An 18,078-nucleotide genomic window follows, 5' to 3' on the forward strand; every position below is an offset into this window, starting at 1 on the left:
GAATGTTTCTGAAAAATGTTTCTGAAAAATCAAAATCAGTATCTTTCTTCAACTCCTGCTTCTTGTGGGCAAGGAATGTGTCTATTGTTATATTATCATAGTGTATTTTTTTATATCATTGTTATATTGAACTCTCCCAAGCACTTTGTACAGTGCTCTGCACAGTGTAAGTGCTCAGTAAATACGATCAAATGAATGAGTGAATGAATGAATCTCATGGCCCAGCCTCTCCACCATGCTCCTCTACTACCCTCTCAGACAAATGGGGAGAGGAGGTTTAGGGGCCTCTGGAAATTACTGTGCCACTGAGCAGCGTGGCTTAGTGGCAAGAGCATGGGCTTGGGAGTCAGAGGATGTGGGTTCTAATCCTGACTCCGCCACCTGTCTGCTCTTTGACCTTGGGCAAGCCACTTAACTTCTATGTGCCTCAGTTCCCTCATCTGTAAAATGGGGATTAAGACTGTGAGCCCCACGTGGGACAACTTGAGTACCTTGTATCTACCCCAGTGCTTAGCACAGTGCTTGGCACATAGTAAGCTGTTGAGAGAGAGAGAGGAGGTTAGGGGGTGGGGTTGCTCCTGAAGGGGTAGGTAGGGGATCACAGAATATCCCACCTCCCTCTTCCCTGGCCTTATTCCCTTGCTTCTAGGCTGATCACAAACTTAGTTTAAACTGCCTAAACAGTGGATGAGGGGAAGAGACACTGCAACATCTTATCTCATTAATCTTGAAGGACTTCATCAAACAAATGGGTCATTGTTCAAAATGACAATAACCCTTTATGGAACCTTCTGTGTCTGCTGCCTGTCTCCTCTCCCTACCTTATTCTTAGACTGTGAGTTCCTGGGACTCAAGGACCAGTTTTCAGTCTCATCCATGCATTTTTTCCCAGTGCTCGCTTAACGCATATTAGCTGCTACTATTAGCCCACGAGCTGTAGACTGTGAGCTGGTTGTGGGCAGGGAATGAGTCGGCTTATTGTTGTATTGTACTCACCCAAGCACTTAGTACAGTGCTTTGCACACAATAAGTGCTCAATAAATAGGACTGAATGAATTACACTACTGCAGATCTCCCATAAGCTCATTGTGGAAAGGGAATGTCACTGTTTATTGTTGTATTCTACTTTCCCAAGCACCTAGTACAGTGTTCTGCATACAGTGAGCACTCAATAAATACGATTGATTGATTGAATGAATGACACAATTTGGGTTGCATTTACAGGGGTTCTCCCTTAAGCATCATTGGTCGGTTCTGTAAAGTCAGCTCTGTCACAAATGTGACTCTTCTGGGACACAGGTAGGACACCTTACTGGATTTCATTTGTGACTTTTCTAACTCATGCCTTTCTTCCTCCAGGGAACTCTCTTCCTCCTCATATTTGCTGTTGTTCACTTGCAATATTACATTATTCTCTACCTACAAAGCCTTTCTAAAATGTCACTTCCTCCAAGTGGCACACCCTGATTAATCCTCACCTGATAGTCATGGCATTCTATTTTTCCTGTTAGCATTTATAGGCATATTCCTTTATTTGTTTGTGTTTTTAATCTGTCTATCATTGTTTTAGTTTTTTGCAGTTATGCTCACAACCTGTTTATGGTATTTGTTAAGCACTTACCATTTGTCATCCACTGTTCTAAGCCCTGGGGGTAGATACAAGCTTATCAGGTGGAACACAGTAAAAGTCACTGTCCCATAGGGGCTCACGGAAGCAGTCTTGCTCAATGGAAAGAGCACGGGCTGGGGTGTCAGGGGACATAGGTTCTAATCCCAGCTCCGCCACTTGTCAGCTTTGTGGTGTAGGACAAGTCACTTAATTTATCTGTGCCTCAGTCACCTCATTTGTAAAATGGGGATTAAGACTGTGAGCCCCACGTGGGACCACCTGATAACCTGGAATCTACCCCAGAGCTTAGATCAAGAAATCAAGCACTTAGTACAGTGCTCTGCACACAGTAAGTGCTCAATAAATATGATTAAATGAACAGTGCTTGGCACATAGAAAGTGCTTAACAAATACCATCATCACCATCATCATAAGTAGGAGAGAGTTTGCTTTGATGTCTGTCTCCCCCTTCTAGGCTGTGAGCCTGTTGTAGGCAGGGATTGTCTCTCTTTTTGCTGAATTGTACTTTCATCATCATCATCATCATCATCAATCGTATTTATTGAGCGCTTACTATGTGCAGAGCACTGTACTAAGCGCTTGGGAAGTACAAATTGGCAACATATAGAGACAGTCCCTACCCAACAGTGGGCTCACAGTCTAAAAGGGGGAGACAGAGAACAAACATACTAACAAAATAAAATAGAATAGATATGTACAAATAAATTAAATAAATAAATAAATAGAGTAAAAAAATATGTACAAACATAAATACATATATACAGGTGCTGTGGGGAAGGGAGGGAGGTAAGATGGGGGGATGGAGAGGGGGACGAGGGGGAGAGGAAGGAAGGGGCTCAGTCTGGGAAGGCCTCCTGGAGGAGGTGAGCTCTCAGCAGGGCCTTGAAGGGAGGAAGAGAGCTAGCTTGGCGGATGGGCAGAGGGAGGGCATTCCAGGCCCGGGGGATGACGTGGGCCGGGGGTCGATGGCGGGACAGGCGAGAGCGAGGTACGGTGAGGAGATCAGCGGTGTAGGAGCGGAGGGTGCGGACTGGGCTGTAGAAGGAGAGAAGGGAGGTGAGGTAGGAGGGGGCGAGGTGATGGAGAGCCTTGAAGCCCAGGGTGAGGAGTTTCTGCCTGATGCGCAGATTGATTGGTAGCCACTGGAGATTTTTGAGGAGGGGAGTGATATGCCCAGAGCGTTTCTGGACAAAGATAATCCGGGCAGCAGCATGAAGTATGGATTGAAGTGGAGAGAGACACGAGGATGGGAGATCAGAGAGAGTGCACTTTCCACTTTCCAAGTGCTTAGTTCAGTGCTCTGCACACAATACGTGCTCAATAAATATGATTGAATGAATGAAATACGATTGAATGAATGAATTGAATGAGTAGGATTTCATTCCCATTTTACAGTTGAGGAACGAGAAGCACAAAGAAGTTAAGTGTCTTGCCCACACAGCAAGCAGTTGACAGAGCCAGAATTAGAACCCAAGCTGGAATTAGAACCCAAGTCCTTTGACTCCCAGGCCCATGCTCTTTCCATTAAGCCATGATGCTTCCCATCACCTTTGACAACTCTCTTTCAGCTCTCACATTCAATCCAGAGCTAAATCACGAGACTAATTCTCAGTTCTCAAGTCTGAGAATAGAGGCTTGTGCATCATTCTAGATAGGAGGATTCCATTGGCATCATCCTGTGTGAAATTACAGTATGTGGTTGGGAGTGCAAAACTGCCTGGTTGTGGGCAGGGAACATGTCTACCTGCTCTGCTGTATAGTACTCTCCCAAGTGCTTAGTACAGTGCTCTGCACATAGTCAGCACTCAATAAACACCACTCATTGGTTCGTGATTGATTGGTACCCGGTCCTGAGATTGTCTGCTCTGTGACCTTGGGCAAGCCACTTAACTTCTCTGGGCCTCAGTTACCTCATCTGTAAAAATGGGGATTAAGACTGTGAGCCCTTTGTGAGACAACCTAATTACCTTGTATCTACCCCAGTGCTTAGTACAGTGCTTGGCACATAGTAAGTACTTAACAAATACCATAATAATAATTATTATTATAATAATTATAATTATAATAGTTGGGAGGATGTGCCTTGGGGAGAAGAAAAATGAATTGGGGAAAAACTCGAGGAGAAGGTGGAATTTTAGAAGAGCTTTGAAGATGGGGAGAGCTTTGGTCTGCTGGATTTGAAAGGGGAGAGTTACAGGCAGAAGGAACAGTATCAGCCAGGAATCTGTAGCCAGAGGGTTGAGAATAAATTACAGTGAGAAGATGGACCTGGAAGGAATGAAAAGTGTGAGAGGAAAGTGGATAAGAAAGAGGCAGGGAGAGCCCCTTATAACATTAATATACAAAAACATAGAAATTAATATGCACACAAGTCACAAAATGTACTGAGGGAAAAAATCTGTTTTATTAGTTTCATTTTAGGAGTCAGAGCAGACCCACAAACCAATATGTATTTCCTTTGAAAGTGTTCAAAAAGAAAGGCAACACTAAGATAATTGAAGCCCAGCTGTATGAAATTTGGATGCAAAAAAGCAGCATTATAATCTTCCCCCAGAAATAGACAGCCAGTGCAGGTCATAAAACATGAATATTTCCTCCTCTACCTAGCCCATATTATTGCATAAATGGATTATTGTTCAATTTCAAGATGCTCTTCAAAAATAACTCCAAAGAGACCACATGTGGACAGGAATGTAAATGTACAGAATTTAGAAATATGTTATTTTGAATGAATTTTTTCATTTGGCAGAATGAAAAATAGAATTTAAGTAAAATAGTATTCAAAAATGCAAGAAACTAATGATATTTACAAATGTGGGCACTTTAGAGTAAAAAAATCTCAAAAAATTTTAGCTTTCAGTACTTCAAAATTTTGTAAATTTCACTCCCATATTTGGATGCCTTGCACTTGATCAGTTTATTCGTTACAGAGGAAGAAATAAACTAAAGTCCATATCTTAATTCCCAGCCTATTATGAATAACTATAATTGTATAGGGAAAAAGAAATCAGGAAACCTAAATTGAGAAATGTTTTTCAAGAGCTATAAAGAGAGACTGCAAAATGTTTTTCAAATCTATAAAGGTAAAACAGAGCAAGAAAAAGGTTACTCCCAGATAAATCTGGAGGAAGGTGCAGGGTGTGTGTGGAGGGGTAGGGGGGTGAGGGGAGATAAGGAAGCTGATAAATTTGAGAAAATAGAAACTTTCCATGAATTTTTTGCCATAGCCTTGACAAGAAAAGGTCAGCTAATCAGAATGAGTACCTCCTGTGATGAGCAAGTGGAAACCAATCTCCAGTAGTGGAAAAAAACATGATTTGAATGTGCTTTAAAAAATCGAATGTATCCGAATTAGCAGGGTCAGATGACAGGAATCCTAGCATAAATTAGTTGATGGATATTATTGCTGAGCTATTATTTTTGAGAACTTGTTAGTGACAAGGAAAGTCCCTAAATCCTGGATGTGGTGGGAAAATAATGTCCATCTCTTATAAATGGGAAAATGATTTTCCTGGATCAATGTGTTTACCTTGGATACCAGGGATGATTCAAATAATTCAACAATCAATTCTCAACCATGTAAACAAAAAAGCACAAGGCATTTGAATAACCACCTTGAGCAGACATGGACAATAACTGTAGCTTGTGTTATCCCAGAACACTTTGAATTCAGGAAGTTTCATTGTGAGTGACCTCCTGAATGTATAGGAAAATTAGGGTAATACTTTGGAGAGCAAATGCTGGAGCACACTGAGGTATAATGTATTTGTTCGCTTCCCGAATTATAGTGGCAGTGTAACTCAAAGGACAGAATTTATTTTATCTAGGGTCAGTGGATGTCAACCTGGTACTGGGATGAAAAATTGACCTCAAAAATGAAAGTGGCATAGATTGGATTGCTTGGATACAGTGTCGTGATGTCAGCATTCTTTAAGTAAACATATCCTACGTCAGTCTCTCCAGCATTCAGATTTAGTTCTGTGTAGCTGATAAAAAAAAAAAACCCTCTGGTCATATGTAGGTTTTCCTTCAGGATAATTACTACTCAAAAGCACTGGACTAACTCTGTGAAATATCATGAATATGCTTGAAGAATTTTCGAGTCTTCATGTGTATGTGCCTCAAGAGTACCGCCATTCGCATAAAGCAATACCTGCTTAACTGCTTAAAATTTTATAATATTCGTAAGGTCATGAAGTTTACTGTGAGTTACTCAAGGCTTGGTTTTGGGTTCCCTTCTATTCTCCATCTCCACCCACTCCCTTGGACAACTTACTCACACCCAAGGCTTCGATTACCATCTCTAGGTGAATGATTCCCAAACTCCCTCTTCAACCCTGATCTCTCTCCTTCTCTACAGTCTCACATTTCCTCCTGCCTTCAGGATATCTCAACTCAGATAGCCCACTGACACTTCAAACCTAACATGTCTAAATCAGATCTCCTCATTTTTACACCCAAACCCTATCTTCCCCTTGACTTTCCCATCACTGTAGACAGCACCACCATCCTCTCTGCCTCACAATCCTTGGCATTATCCTCTACTCACCTCTCTTATTCAACCCACATCGTCTGTCACCATATCCCATCCACTGTACCTTCACAATATCATTAAATCCTCCCTTTCCACCTTCAACTCTACCATGTTGGATCAGTTGGATCAGCACTTATCCTATGCCACCTTGATTACTGTATCAGCCTCTTCAATGACCTCCCTGCCCCCTGCCTCTCCCCACTCAGATCTTATTTCAATCTGCTGCCCAATTCATTTTTCTAAAAATGGTTCAGTTCACAACTCCCCTTTTCTCAAAACAGGTCTGCTTACTCTGCTGTATTGTTCTCTCTCAAGGGTATAGTACAGCACTTAGTAAGCACTCATTAAATAATACTGATTGATTGAGATCCCTAGGTCTGTTCCATGGTATGATTGGTCAAATTGGTCAAGTTACAGGCATCCCAACCAAATATTCCCATCCCTCTCTAGCACTCTTATTGTCAACAATAGTCAGTTCTTTATATTCCAAACCCCTGTAGGGGCTGAATTTCAGGTGCATTGTAATGAAATTGCTTTTATGATTAATGAAGTCCAAAAAAGTATCAAGAATACCTGAGTGAGCAAATTAAAAAAAATGATGAATATACCTCTATACTAATGTAGGCAGTCATTTCAATTGTATTTAATAATTTATTTAAAGAATTCACCTAAAATGAAATGTTTTTCCTTGAATTTAGATTAGGCAGAGCCATACATAAACCTGAGAAATGGAAAATCTGTATTGATTTATAAATGAGTTTACGGGGAGAATTCATACACCAGGGGAGGAGGGAGATGAGAGAATGGGGGAATCAGAGAATAAATGAGAGCAAGAGAACTAAGTCAGGGGAAAGAAAGAATTGTCGAGGAAAGAGGGATGGGTATAGAGTATGAGAAGAGAAAGATGGAGGGGAATGCAAGAGAGAGAGAGAGAGAGAGAGAGATTCATTCATTCAATCATATTTATTGAGCACTTACTGTTTGCAGAGCACTGTACTAACCACTTGGGACAGCACAATGTAACAATAAAGAGACACATTCCCTGTTCACAACGAGCTCACAGTCTAGAGGGATAGACTGTTATTAATACAAATAGATAAATTACAGATAAAGGGAGCAAATCAGGGTGATGCAGATGGAAGTGGGAGAAGAGGAAAGGAGGCCTTAGTCAGGGAAGGCCTCTTGAGGGAGATGTGCCTTCAGTAAGGCTTTGAAGTAGGGGAGAGAAATTGTGAGATATGCTGGAAGCTTACTCTGGCAGGGAATTGTGTCCACCAACTCTGCTGTATGGTACTCTCCCAAGCACTTATTAAAGGGCTCTGCACACAGTAAATGCTCAATAGATACCATTAATTGATTGAATGATTTTCTTGAGGGGGATAGGGTTTATTGGGACCCAAAGCTGAGTGGTTTGGGGATTTTTTTAATGGTTGTGTTAAATGCTTACTATGTGTCAGACACTGTACTAAGTGTTGGGGTAGATACAAGATAATCAGGTGGATACAGTGTCCAAGTGGATTATCATTCATTCATGTAGAGCACTGTACTAAGCTCTTGGGAGAGTCCAATACAACAAGAAGCGGTCACATTCCCTGCCCACAATGAGCCTGCAGCCTGCATCCACCTCAGTGCACATAATAAGCACTTAACAGATTATGACGATGATTCTACATTCTACATTCTATGAAGTACCCATTTTGCAGAGTGATAAACCAAGGCAGAGTGATTTCAGCAAGCCTTTATACAGGGAATTAGAATAAATCTAAGAATTCAACTCATTTCCTGCTCTTGGCTTTAAGGAACCTCATCAGTGATAGCCCAATTATAAAGGTTGGCTCTTCTTTGCAACACCAAAGTTGAGCAGAAGTCAAGTCACTCAGCAGTAGATATCTAGATGCCTACTGTGGTAGGGGTACAATTAAACATAATAAGACCTTAGATGTATGTCACACATTTATTTTCCAAAGCACTGTTACATCAGCTCTCAATCCATTCTCAAAGCATCCTTGTGCTCTAGAGGGTGTCAGGTGTTATTGTCCCCATTTCCCAGATAAGTACACTGAGGTGCAAAGAGCTGAAGTCATTTGCTTGTGGTCACTTGGCAAGCAAGAGGCAGATTGGGGGCTAGAACTCGAATTTCATAAATCCCACTACTTCACTCACTCTTCCACGCCAGACCTGTGAGGAAGTACTTACAGATCCCAGAGTTGGGAGCTAACAATCATCATTTAGGAATCACAGAAGGATTGAATTTTGGTATTTGACATTTGTAAAGGGGAGGAGGAGCAGGAAAGTGAGGAGAGCACCACTCCATCTCATTTGCTTTTTTTTATTAGTTTTTCATTGAATTTTTGAAACAGTGTCTCATAGTTTTTTTCTCTTCCTTACTGAGAACTGTGCCCTTTAGCCTTTTGAAATATGAAGAATTGTTAGAACAGCTCAAATCTTTCAGGTACCTCCCATCTAATAGTTTCATGGCTTTATCTGTGAGTAGCCAAGATAAATAGTTCTAGCAATTTCATGGTACTTAAAGTCACATTTCTTGATAATCTCTGGATTTTCAGGGACCATTAGATAGCCCTGTGTGAATCTTGGTATAATGAAAAGTACATTCTGGAAAATATTTTTTGGTACTTTCCCTACTGCTGCATTGATTTACAAATGCATTTCTGAACCCATTTTTTTTTTGTGTGTGTGTGATTTTAGCTTTTAATAAAACTTGTCTTAGCAGAAAATGCCCTTCAAAACCCACTACCTAATTAGGCTAGAGAAGCATTCTGGCCAAACCAAGAATTAATTAGCATTTTGAAGCTACAGTGGTGTATTATAAGGCTCCCAAATATACAACAAATAGGAATTGATCTCAGAACCAGAGTGAGACAAGTGCTCCCTATTTCATGGGCCCATTAATAGGGAAATGGAAAGAATGCATTTAGGGAATGAAATTAAATAATGTAAATTTTAAATGTTTTTGATGAAGCCATAATGATATTCCATTATAGAGTCCATGCACTGTAAGTTGTCTTTATGACTTTGAGAACAACAATTGCTACTGAATAAGTAGGACAAAAAAATCCAACTGCTACAGAGAACATTAGTGTAATTTATATATTCATAAAACTGATAATACACATTTATTTCTAAAAATCTTTAAAGCACAGGTAATAATAGAACCAGTCAGCTGCAGCTTGCTACTTGCAATTAATCACTCTTTCCATATTCACAACAATCCATTTTTTTTGCTATTCAAGAGAGTAATGATTAATTGATAAAAGTTTAACAAGTGCACTAATAGCAGGTGCTCCTAATTGCAAAATCTTCAGAATAATTTTTCCCGAACCTACTTTATGCTAAAATGTACAGCATTAGTCATAGTACACTGTGATTTTACTTTTAAAACTGCTTTTCTTATAGTCACCTTAATTTAATTAAGAATATTAACTAGTTACTTGTTTTGAGAACACCAATGAATTTTACATTTGTTAGCTTAATTACCATAAAAGATTAACGAGATGACTCATAAAAATGCACAGCTGCCAATTAAAAGCATCAACACTGTGCAAAGAATTTGTTAATTGGTTTACCAAATGTAAATTCCACTTTTTTTCAATTTTATGTGCTCGGGAATTGATGATATTTCTGTATGCTCTGAGAACCGTCTTATTAGTGTTTGGATTTATTTTAATATTTTCTGAAATTATACTTGTATTTTTGCTTTGAATATTTTTACTACATTTATTTTTAAAGTATATGATTTTAGCATGCATTTTGCATACATACAAGTTTGCCACTTACAGACCACAGTAATAAATGAATATTTAAGTATGCATTTTTCTTTCATATGTCTGTTTTCTCAGTCAGGGAGATTAAATATGCATCCTGAGTTAGGTTTTCATTGTGCTTTTTTCATCTTAAATTTGATTTAGTGAATTTTGTTTCCTTTAACACTAGACGTCTGGTTCAGCTAAATAAGAATGTTATTTATGACAAAGCCCCTGCAAGCTACATTTCAAAGAAACATTTTGAAATGTCACTTTAAATATGCAAATTAGTTCTCAACCTTTATGAAACAAGACACAGCCATCCCAAGTTTTATAAAATAAGGGGACTAAATCAAAGGTTTGTCTTCATTCATTCATTCAATTGCATTTACTGAGTGCTTACTGTGTGCAGAGCACTGTACTAAGCGCTTGGAAAGTACAGTTTGGCAACAGATAGAGAGTCCCTACCCAACAATGAGCTCACAGTCTAGAAGGGGGAGACAGACAACAAAACAAGGAGACAGGCATCAATACCATCAACATAGGTAAAATAGAATTATAGATATATACACATCATCATTAATAAAATAAATAGAATAATAAATCTGTACAAATATACACAAGTCCTATGGGACAGGGAAGGGAGTAGAGCGTAGGGCGGGAGTAGGGGAGAACATGGAGGGGAGGAGGAGCAGAGAAAAAGGGGGGCTCAGTCTGGGAAGGCCTCCTGGAGGAGGTGAGCTCTCAGTAGGGCTTTGAAGAGGGGAAGAGAGCTAGTTTAGAGGATGTGAGGAGGGAGGGCATTCCAGGCCAGAGATAAGACGTGGTCCAGGGGTCGATGGTGGGACAGGTGAGAATGAGGCACAATGAGGAGGTTAGTGACAGAGGAGTGGAGGGTGCGGGCTGGGCTGTAGAAGGAGAGAAGGGAGGTGCGGTAGGAGGGGGTGAGATGATGGAGAGCTTTGAAGCCAATATTGAGGAGTTTTTGCTTCATGCGAAGGTTGATAGGCAACCACTGGAGATTTTTGAGGAGGGGAGTGACATACCCAGAGCGTTTCTGTAGAAAGATAATCCAGGTAGCAGAGTGAACTATAGACTGAAGCGGGGAGAGACAGGAGGATGGAAGATGAGAGAGGAGGCTAATGCAGTAATCCAGTCAGGATATGATAAGGGATTGTACCATCAAGGTAGCAGTTTAGATGGAGAGGAAAGGGCAGATCTTGGTGATGTGGTGAAGGTGAGACTGGCAGGTTTTGGTGACAGACTAGATGTGTGGGGTGAATGGGGGAGTGGAGTCAAGGATAACACCAAGGTTGCGGCCTTGTGAGACAGGAAGGATGGTAGTGCTATGGTAATCTCTTGAATGAGTACCATTCTGGCACGTGGACCTGCAGAGGTTTTCTTCATTCATTCATTCATCGTATTTATTGAGTGCTTACTACATGCAAACCACTGTACTAAGTGCTTACTATACTAAGTTCTTCCAATCAATCAGTTGGAAGGCAGTGTATCCTAGTGGAAAGAACAAGGGACCTGGTTTCTAATCCCAGCTCTGCCACTTGCCTGCTTGTGACCTTGGGTAAATCACTTAATTTCTCTGTGCCTCAGTTTTCTGGGTGTTAAATACCTGTTCTCTCTTCTACTTAGATGGTGAGTCCCTTGTGGGACAGGGACAATCCCCTACCTGATCACCTTGTATAGACTTGTAATTGCAAGAATAAAATTCGGGGTTTGGTGGTTCATTCCTTGCACATCCAAAGAAATCACCATGGGCAGCACTTCCACAAACCATCCATATGGGAAATACTGCATGCCCTGAACTGCAGGGGAAGAGCTGTGAACAATTAATCAGTTAATCAATGGCACTTAATGAGCACTTAATGTGTGAAGAGCACCGTTCTGAAATTACAATAGAGTTGGTAAACATGTTCTCTGCTCACAATGAGCTTAGAGTCGAAATGGCCTAGTGAATAGAGCAGGGACCTGGGAGTCAGAGGACATGGGTTCTAATTCTGACTCCACCATTTGTCTGCTGTGTGATCTTGGGCAAGCCACTTAATTTCTCTGTGCCTCAGTTATCGCATCTGTAAAATGGGGATTGACACTGTGAGCCCCAGGGGGACACAGACTGTGTCCAGCCTGATTAGCTTGTGTCTGCTCCAGAGCTTAGTACAGTGCTTGGCCCATCGTAAGCACATAACACAAACCATTTATGAAAAGAAAAAAAAACAAAACAGAATTATTCTTAAATAACACAATAGATCGATTTCTAGGTCAGTAATTTAATTGAGCAATTATCATAGAGGTGCAGTGATTGATTAATGTTTGTTCAGTGGTTTGAAGATGACATGTGTTAGCTATTTTTGTGATTATTATTAGCTGTTTCTGCAATCTGGAATGAGAGTTAACACCAGGTCACAGTTTCCTTCTCCCGTGTTTAGAATATCCTGTCTAACCACTGGAGGAATTAATTTTAAGCCAATAATTAATTTATATTTGTGAACCATGTTATGAATCCCACATGAAAGGTGCTGCAGGTGACAAGTGTTATTACAACAATAAATGTCATCGTTCCCTTTTCCGAACACTGTATAGTTTCAGTATCACTGGTTGGCTTTATTTGGTTTATGAAACTGACTCTTCACAAATAGCCTTGTCTCTAACCAGGGCCTTGTCTCTTCCTGGGTGGCCATTAAGAGCTGAAAGCAGGAATAAAGTTGTATCATCTTTTTCTCTTGCTCAGCCTTCACCTTATGAGCATTTTAAAAGAATTCTAAAATATAGAAAGAGGAGAAAGGAGGATAGAGCTTTCCCTACTTGCCTAAAATTAATTGGCATCATCAGTAATATTTACTGAGTAAATACTGCATGTGGCTGTCTTTACAGAGACTGCTTTTAGAGAAGCAGCGTGGCTCAGTGAAAAGAGCACGGGCTTTGGAGTCAGAGGTCATGGGTTCCAATCCCAACTCCACCACATGTCTGCTGTGTGACCTTGGGCAAGTCATTTAACTTTTCTGAGCCCAAGTTACCTCATCTGTAAAATGGGGATTAAGATTGTTAGCCTCACGTGGGACAACCTGATCACCTTGTAACCTCCCCAGCGCTTAGAACAGTGCTTTGCACATAGTAAGCGCTTAATAAATGCCATTATTATTATTATTATTATTATTTACTAAGCACTTAGGAGTGGTCATTCATTCATTCAATTGTATTTGTTGAGCGCTTACTGTGTGCAGAGCACTGTACTAAGCGCTTGGAAAGTACAATTCGGCAACATATAGAAACAGTCCCTACCCAACAATGGGCTCACAGTCTAGAATGGGCTCACAGTCTATATTTATGCATATAAATATATGAGAGAGAGGTCATCTGAAGCAAGACGCCTTGAAGATCTTACATTCTAATGGGAGAGACAGGCAGATAGAAATTATTTATCAGCCTCAAATGCAGGTGAAAGAGCAGTACAACAATCAGTAATAGCAGGAGACTGGAAAGATGAACAGCTGAATGAATGACAATGTTGATTTTGTGTTTTTACTATTTGTTTCACCATTCCATATTTGTCAGTCTACCTCTCTCTACACCTTGGAAGCCAGGGACCATGTCATATTTGCAAATTTGTATTTTTTTCCTAGTGCATAGTACAGGGAGAAGCAGTATAGCCTAGTGGAAAGACTCCAGGCCTGGGAGTCAGAGGACCTGGGTTCTAATGTCAGCTCTGTCACTTACCTGCTGTGTGATCTTGGGCAAGCCACTTAACTTTTCTATGCCTCAGTTCCCTCTTCTGCAAAATAGGGATTCTACTTAGTGAGCTTCATGAGAGAAGTGGTTATCTTGTATTTACCCCAGTGCTTAGTATAGTGCTTAGCACAGAGTAAGCCCTGAACAAAAGCCACAATTATTATTATTATACCTCTCCCTCTTCAAAGCATTATTGAAGGCACATCTCCTCCAAGATGTGCTTCCCTGACTAAGCCCTCCTTTCCTCTTCTCCCACTACCTTCTGTGTCACCCTGACTTGCTCCTTTTACTCATCCCCACTCCCAGCCCCACAGCACTTATGTACATATCAGTAATTTATTTATATTAATGTCTGTCTCCCCCTCTAGAATGTAAGCTCACTGTGGGCAGGGAATGTGTCTTTTGTTATAAGGCATTCTCCCAAGTGCTTAGCACAGTGCTCTGCACATACTAAGTACTAAATAAATATGATTGAAGGAATGAATACAGTGCTTTATGTACAATCTGCACTTAATAACTATTATTATTATTTCCACTACTGTTATGCTATCAGAAGTCAGGTGCAAGTTAAATAGCAATACTAATAATTTTTTAAGGGTCATTTCAAGTTATAGTCCTACTTGCTGTAGGAAGTAAAAAGAACATGAGAGAAAATTGATGTATCTGATTAGTGTTTGTCACTATGTGAGTTGCTCTTTTTGCAGTTTCTTTAGAGTTCTAAATGTAGACTACTGTTTGTGCAGAAAAAGGAGAACAGAGAAATAGGTATGTGGGAGGGAAGGAGAAAGGGAGGCAGAAAGAGAGAGAAAAAAGGAGATAAGTAAAAATTCAAGACATCAAAATTTATTCATAAAAATTAATAACAAGATTGAACAAGTATCAAATATTTTAATATGATCATTTAGGGTAGGCTCTTCTATGCAAAATTGTTTTTTCCACTCTGCAACTGACTCTAGATGTGGTTATCTTAATTAAATCATAAATGTTAAATTTTGAAGTGAAAGAGCAATGGCTAATCAGGAGAATATAAATGAAATGATATGAGATATCTGATTCATAATGGTGATATTTGTTAAGCCCTTACTATATGCCAAGCCCTGTTCTAAGCACTGGGGTAGATATAGAATAATCAGGTCAGACACAGTCCCTATCCCACATGAGGCTCACAGTCTTAAGGGGAGGGGAAAAAAAGTATTCTATTCCCATTTTACAGATGAGGAAACTGAGGCACAGAGAAGTTGTGGCTTGCCCAAAGTTACATGGCAGGCAAGTGGCAGAGTCAACTTCATAACACCAGTGCCCTGACTCTCCGGTCCAAGGTCTTTCCCCTGGACTACACAGCTAGAAGATGGTTAAATCTCCTAAGAATAGCTAAAATTGATCTCATCTCTTTTAGGAGAAGGTAGTAATTGGTTTTAATGGTCTGCAGACAAAGTGTTAAGCCTTACTGATAAGTGTGTAAAATAAAAGCTCTAACTGACCTTTGCATCCTTGTATTTCCTCTGGTTGAGGAAATCCTGAACAGAGAATAAGGAAAGAGCGTGTCAAGATTTGGGCAATCAGTGGGAGATGACACCCAACCATTGTGCTTGAACCAGAGGAAGTGCCTTGACATGCAAGATAAAGTCTCTAAGACACTGGTTCAGGAATGCTCTAGGCAGTTGATTCTGCTCTCCGGGCACAGACGGTAAAGCAGGCAAATGATTATGAGTCACTCTGTAGATTCATCAGTGCCAGTTTCTAACAGTGTCTGAAGAAATTGGAAGTTCAAATTTCCCTTCAAAGCCCTACTGAGAGCTCACCTCCTCCAGGAGGCCTTCCCAGACTGAACCCCCTCCTTCCTCTCCCCCCTTCCCCCTCCCCATCCCCACCGCCTTACCTCCTTTCCCTCCCTACAGCACCTATATATATGTATATATGTTTGTACATATTTATTACTCTATTTATTTTACTTGTACATATTTATTCTATTTATTTTGTTAATATGTTTCATTTCGTTGTCTGTCTCCCCCTTCTAGACTGTGAACCCACTGCTGGGTAGGGACCGTCTCTATACGTTGCCAACTTGTACTTCCCAAGCGCTTAGTACAGTGCTCTGCACACAGTAAGCACTCAATAAATACGATTGAATGAATGAATGAATGAATGAAAGTTATGTACCACCAAACACCTAGGCAATGGACCAATATCGGGAAATAGTCCATTTCCCACAGATATGATTACTGAGCCAATTCAATAGGGGAAATAGTTTAGGTGTAGTGTAGACTATCCTCAGCTAATCAGGGACACACATTTGGCATCCTAGAGTGAACTTCCTGTGCAACTGAAATGAATTATTTGAGATAGCTGCAGTGGAGAGGGTTAATTAAAAAGGATACACAGAAGATGACAAAAATGAAGAAGGGAAGAGTGGAAACCGGGGGTGCTGTCTATATCTGGAGAGGTGCAGGAGAAGCAGCATGCTTTAGTGGATAGAACACAAACCTGGGAGTCAAAAAGCCTTGGGTTCTAATCTCACCCTGCCACTTGTCAGCTGTGCGACTTTGGGCAAGTCACTTCACTTCTTTGGGCCTCAGTTACCTCATCTGTAAAATGGGGTTTAGACAGAGTTGATTCACCTGTGCTGGGCAGCAGTGGCATGGGAAAGAGTAGAAGGCAGATGATCAAGTGATCAAAATGTTCAACGAAGGCAATAGATGAGACTTGTTTTACTGCTCAGAAGAATGCAACGAGAAACCACTTCTGTATTTTTTACCTAGAAAACTTTATGGAAAAAGAACCATAAATTCACTACAAATCGGAAACACCTCAATGGCATCTAAGAAGAAATGGGGATTAAGACCGTGAGGCCCTTGTGGGCTATGGACTGTGTCCAACCCAATTAGCTTATATTCATTCAATCATATTTATTGAGTGCTTACTGTGTGCAAAACACCGTCCTAAGCACAATGGATAGTACAATATAACAACAAATAGGCACATTCCTGCCCACAACAAGGTCACAGTCTAGAGTGAGAGACAGACGTTAATATAAATAAATTAGTATGTACAGTGCCTGGCATGTAGTAAGGGCTTAACAAACGCCATAAAATAAAAAAAGAAGAGATAAATGTAACATATGTGTATGAAAGGGAGATATTATCCTGGTCATTTTGATTGTATGTACCCTCAGGTAGCCTAAGTAGGACTGAAGAGCGCTAAAGACTGTACATGTTAGGATGGACCAGGTTCTTAAATGCTGCAGGGGTGGTGCTGGAGACGATTCTGGCATTGGGGACTTGGCCTCTTCAATTTGGGGCTTGAATACAGATAGGAGCCCAGCACTAACAATTGCCCTTCCTGGGCTTGTTTGGTAGTAACACGTGGCTCAGTGGAAAGAGCACGGGCTTTGGAGTCAGAGGTCATGGGTTCTAATCCCGGCTCCGCCACATGTCTGTTGTGTGACCTTGGGCAAGTCACTTAACTTCTCTGAGCCTCAGTTACCCCATCTGTAAAATGGGGATTATGACTGTGAGCCCCACGTGGGACAACCTGATCACCTTGTATCCCCCCCAGCGCTTAGAACAGTGCTTTGCACATAGTAAGCGCTTAACAAATGCCATTATTATTATTATTACTTTAATTCTAGCTTTAATTCTATTTGTTCTGACAACTTTGACACCTGTCTACAAGTTTTGTTTTGTTGTCTATCTCCCCCTTCTAGATTGTGAGCTTGTTGTTGGGTAGAGGTTGTCTTTATATGTTGCCGACTTGTATTTCCGAAGCACTTAGTACAGTGCTCTGCACACAGTAAGCGCTCAATAAATGTGATTGAATGAATGAATGAATGGGCAACACAGAATTTAAAGCAGTCCTTGAATTATGTATTCTACAGCCCTCTAGACTGTTAGTTCGTTGTGTGCAGGGAACTGTCTACCAACTCAGTTATATTGTTCTATTGTACTTTCCCACTTTAGCAAATACCATGGACTGCCCAAAATACAAACAAATGAATTTTAGAGCAAATTAAACCAAAGTGGCCTTTGGAAGGCCGAATGACTCGATTTAGATTAGCATATTTTGGACATATAATCAGAAGAACTATCTCTGGAGAAGATACTAATACTAGGAAAAGTCCAGGGAAAATGTGGACGGGGCAGGCCGGCAGCTAGATAATAACAGTAATAATAATAGCATTTATTAAGTGCCTACTATGTGCAAAGCACTGTTCTAACTGCTGGGGAGGTTACAAGGTGATCAGGTTGTCCCACGTGGGGCTCACAGTCTTAATCCCCATTTTACAGATGAGGGAACTGACGCACAGAGAAGTTAAGTGACTTGCCTAAAGTCACATAGCTGACAAGTGGTGGAGCCGGGATTTGAACCCATGACCTCTGACTCCAAAGCCCATGCTCTTTCCACTGAACCATGCT

This window comes from Tachyglossus aculeatus, chromosome 3 (assembly GCF_015852505.1).
Source record: "Tachyglossus aculeatus isolate mTacAcu1 chromosome 3, mTacAcu1.pri, whole genome shotgun sequence".
Classification (NCBI taxonomy): Eukaryota; Metazoa; Chordata; class Mammalia; order Monotremata; family Tachyglossidae; genus Tachyglossus; species Tachyglossus aculeatus.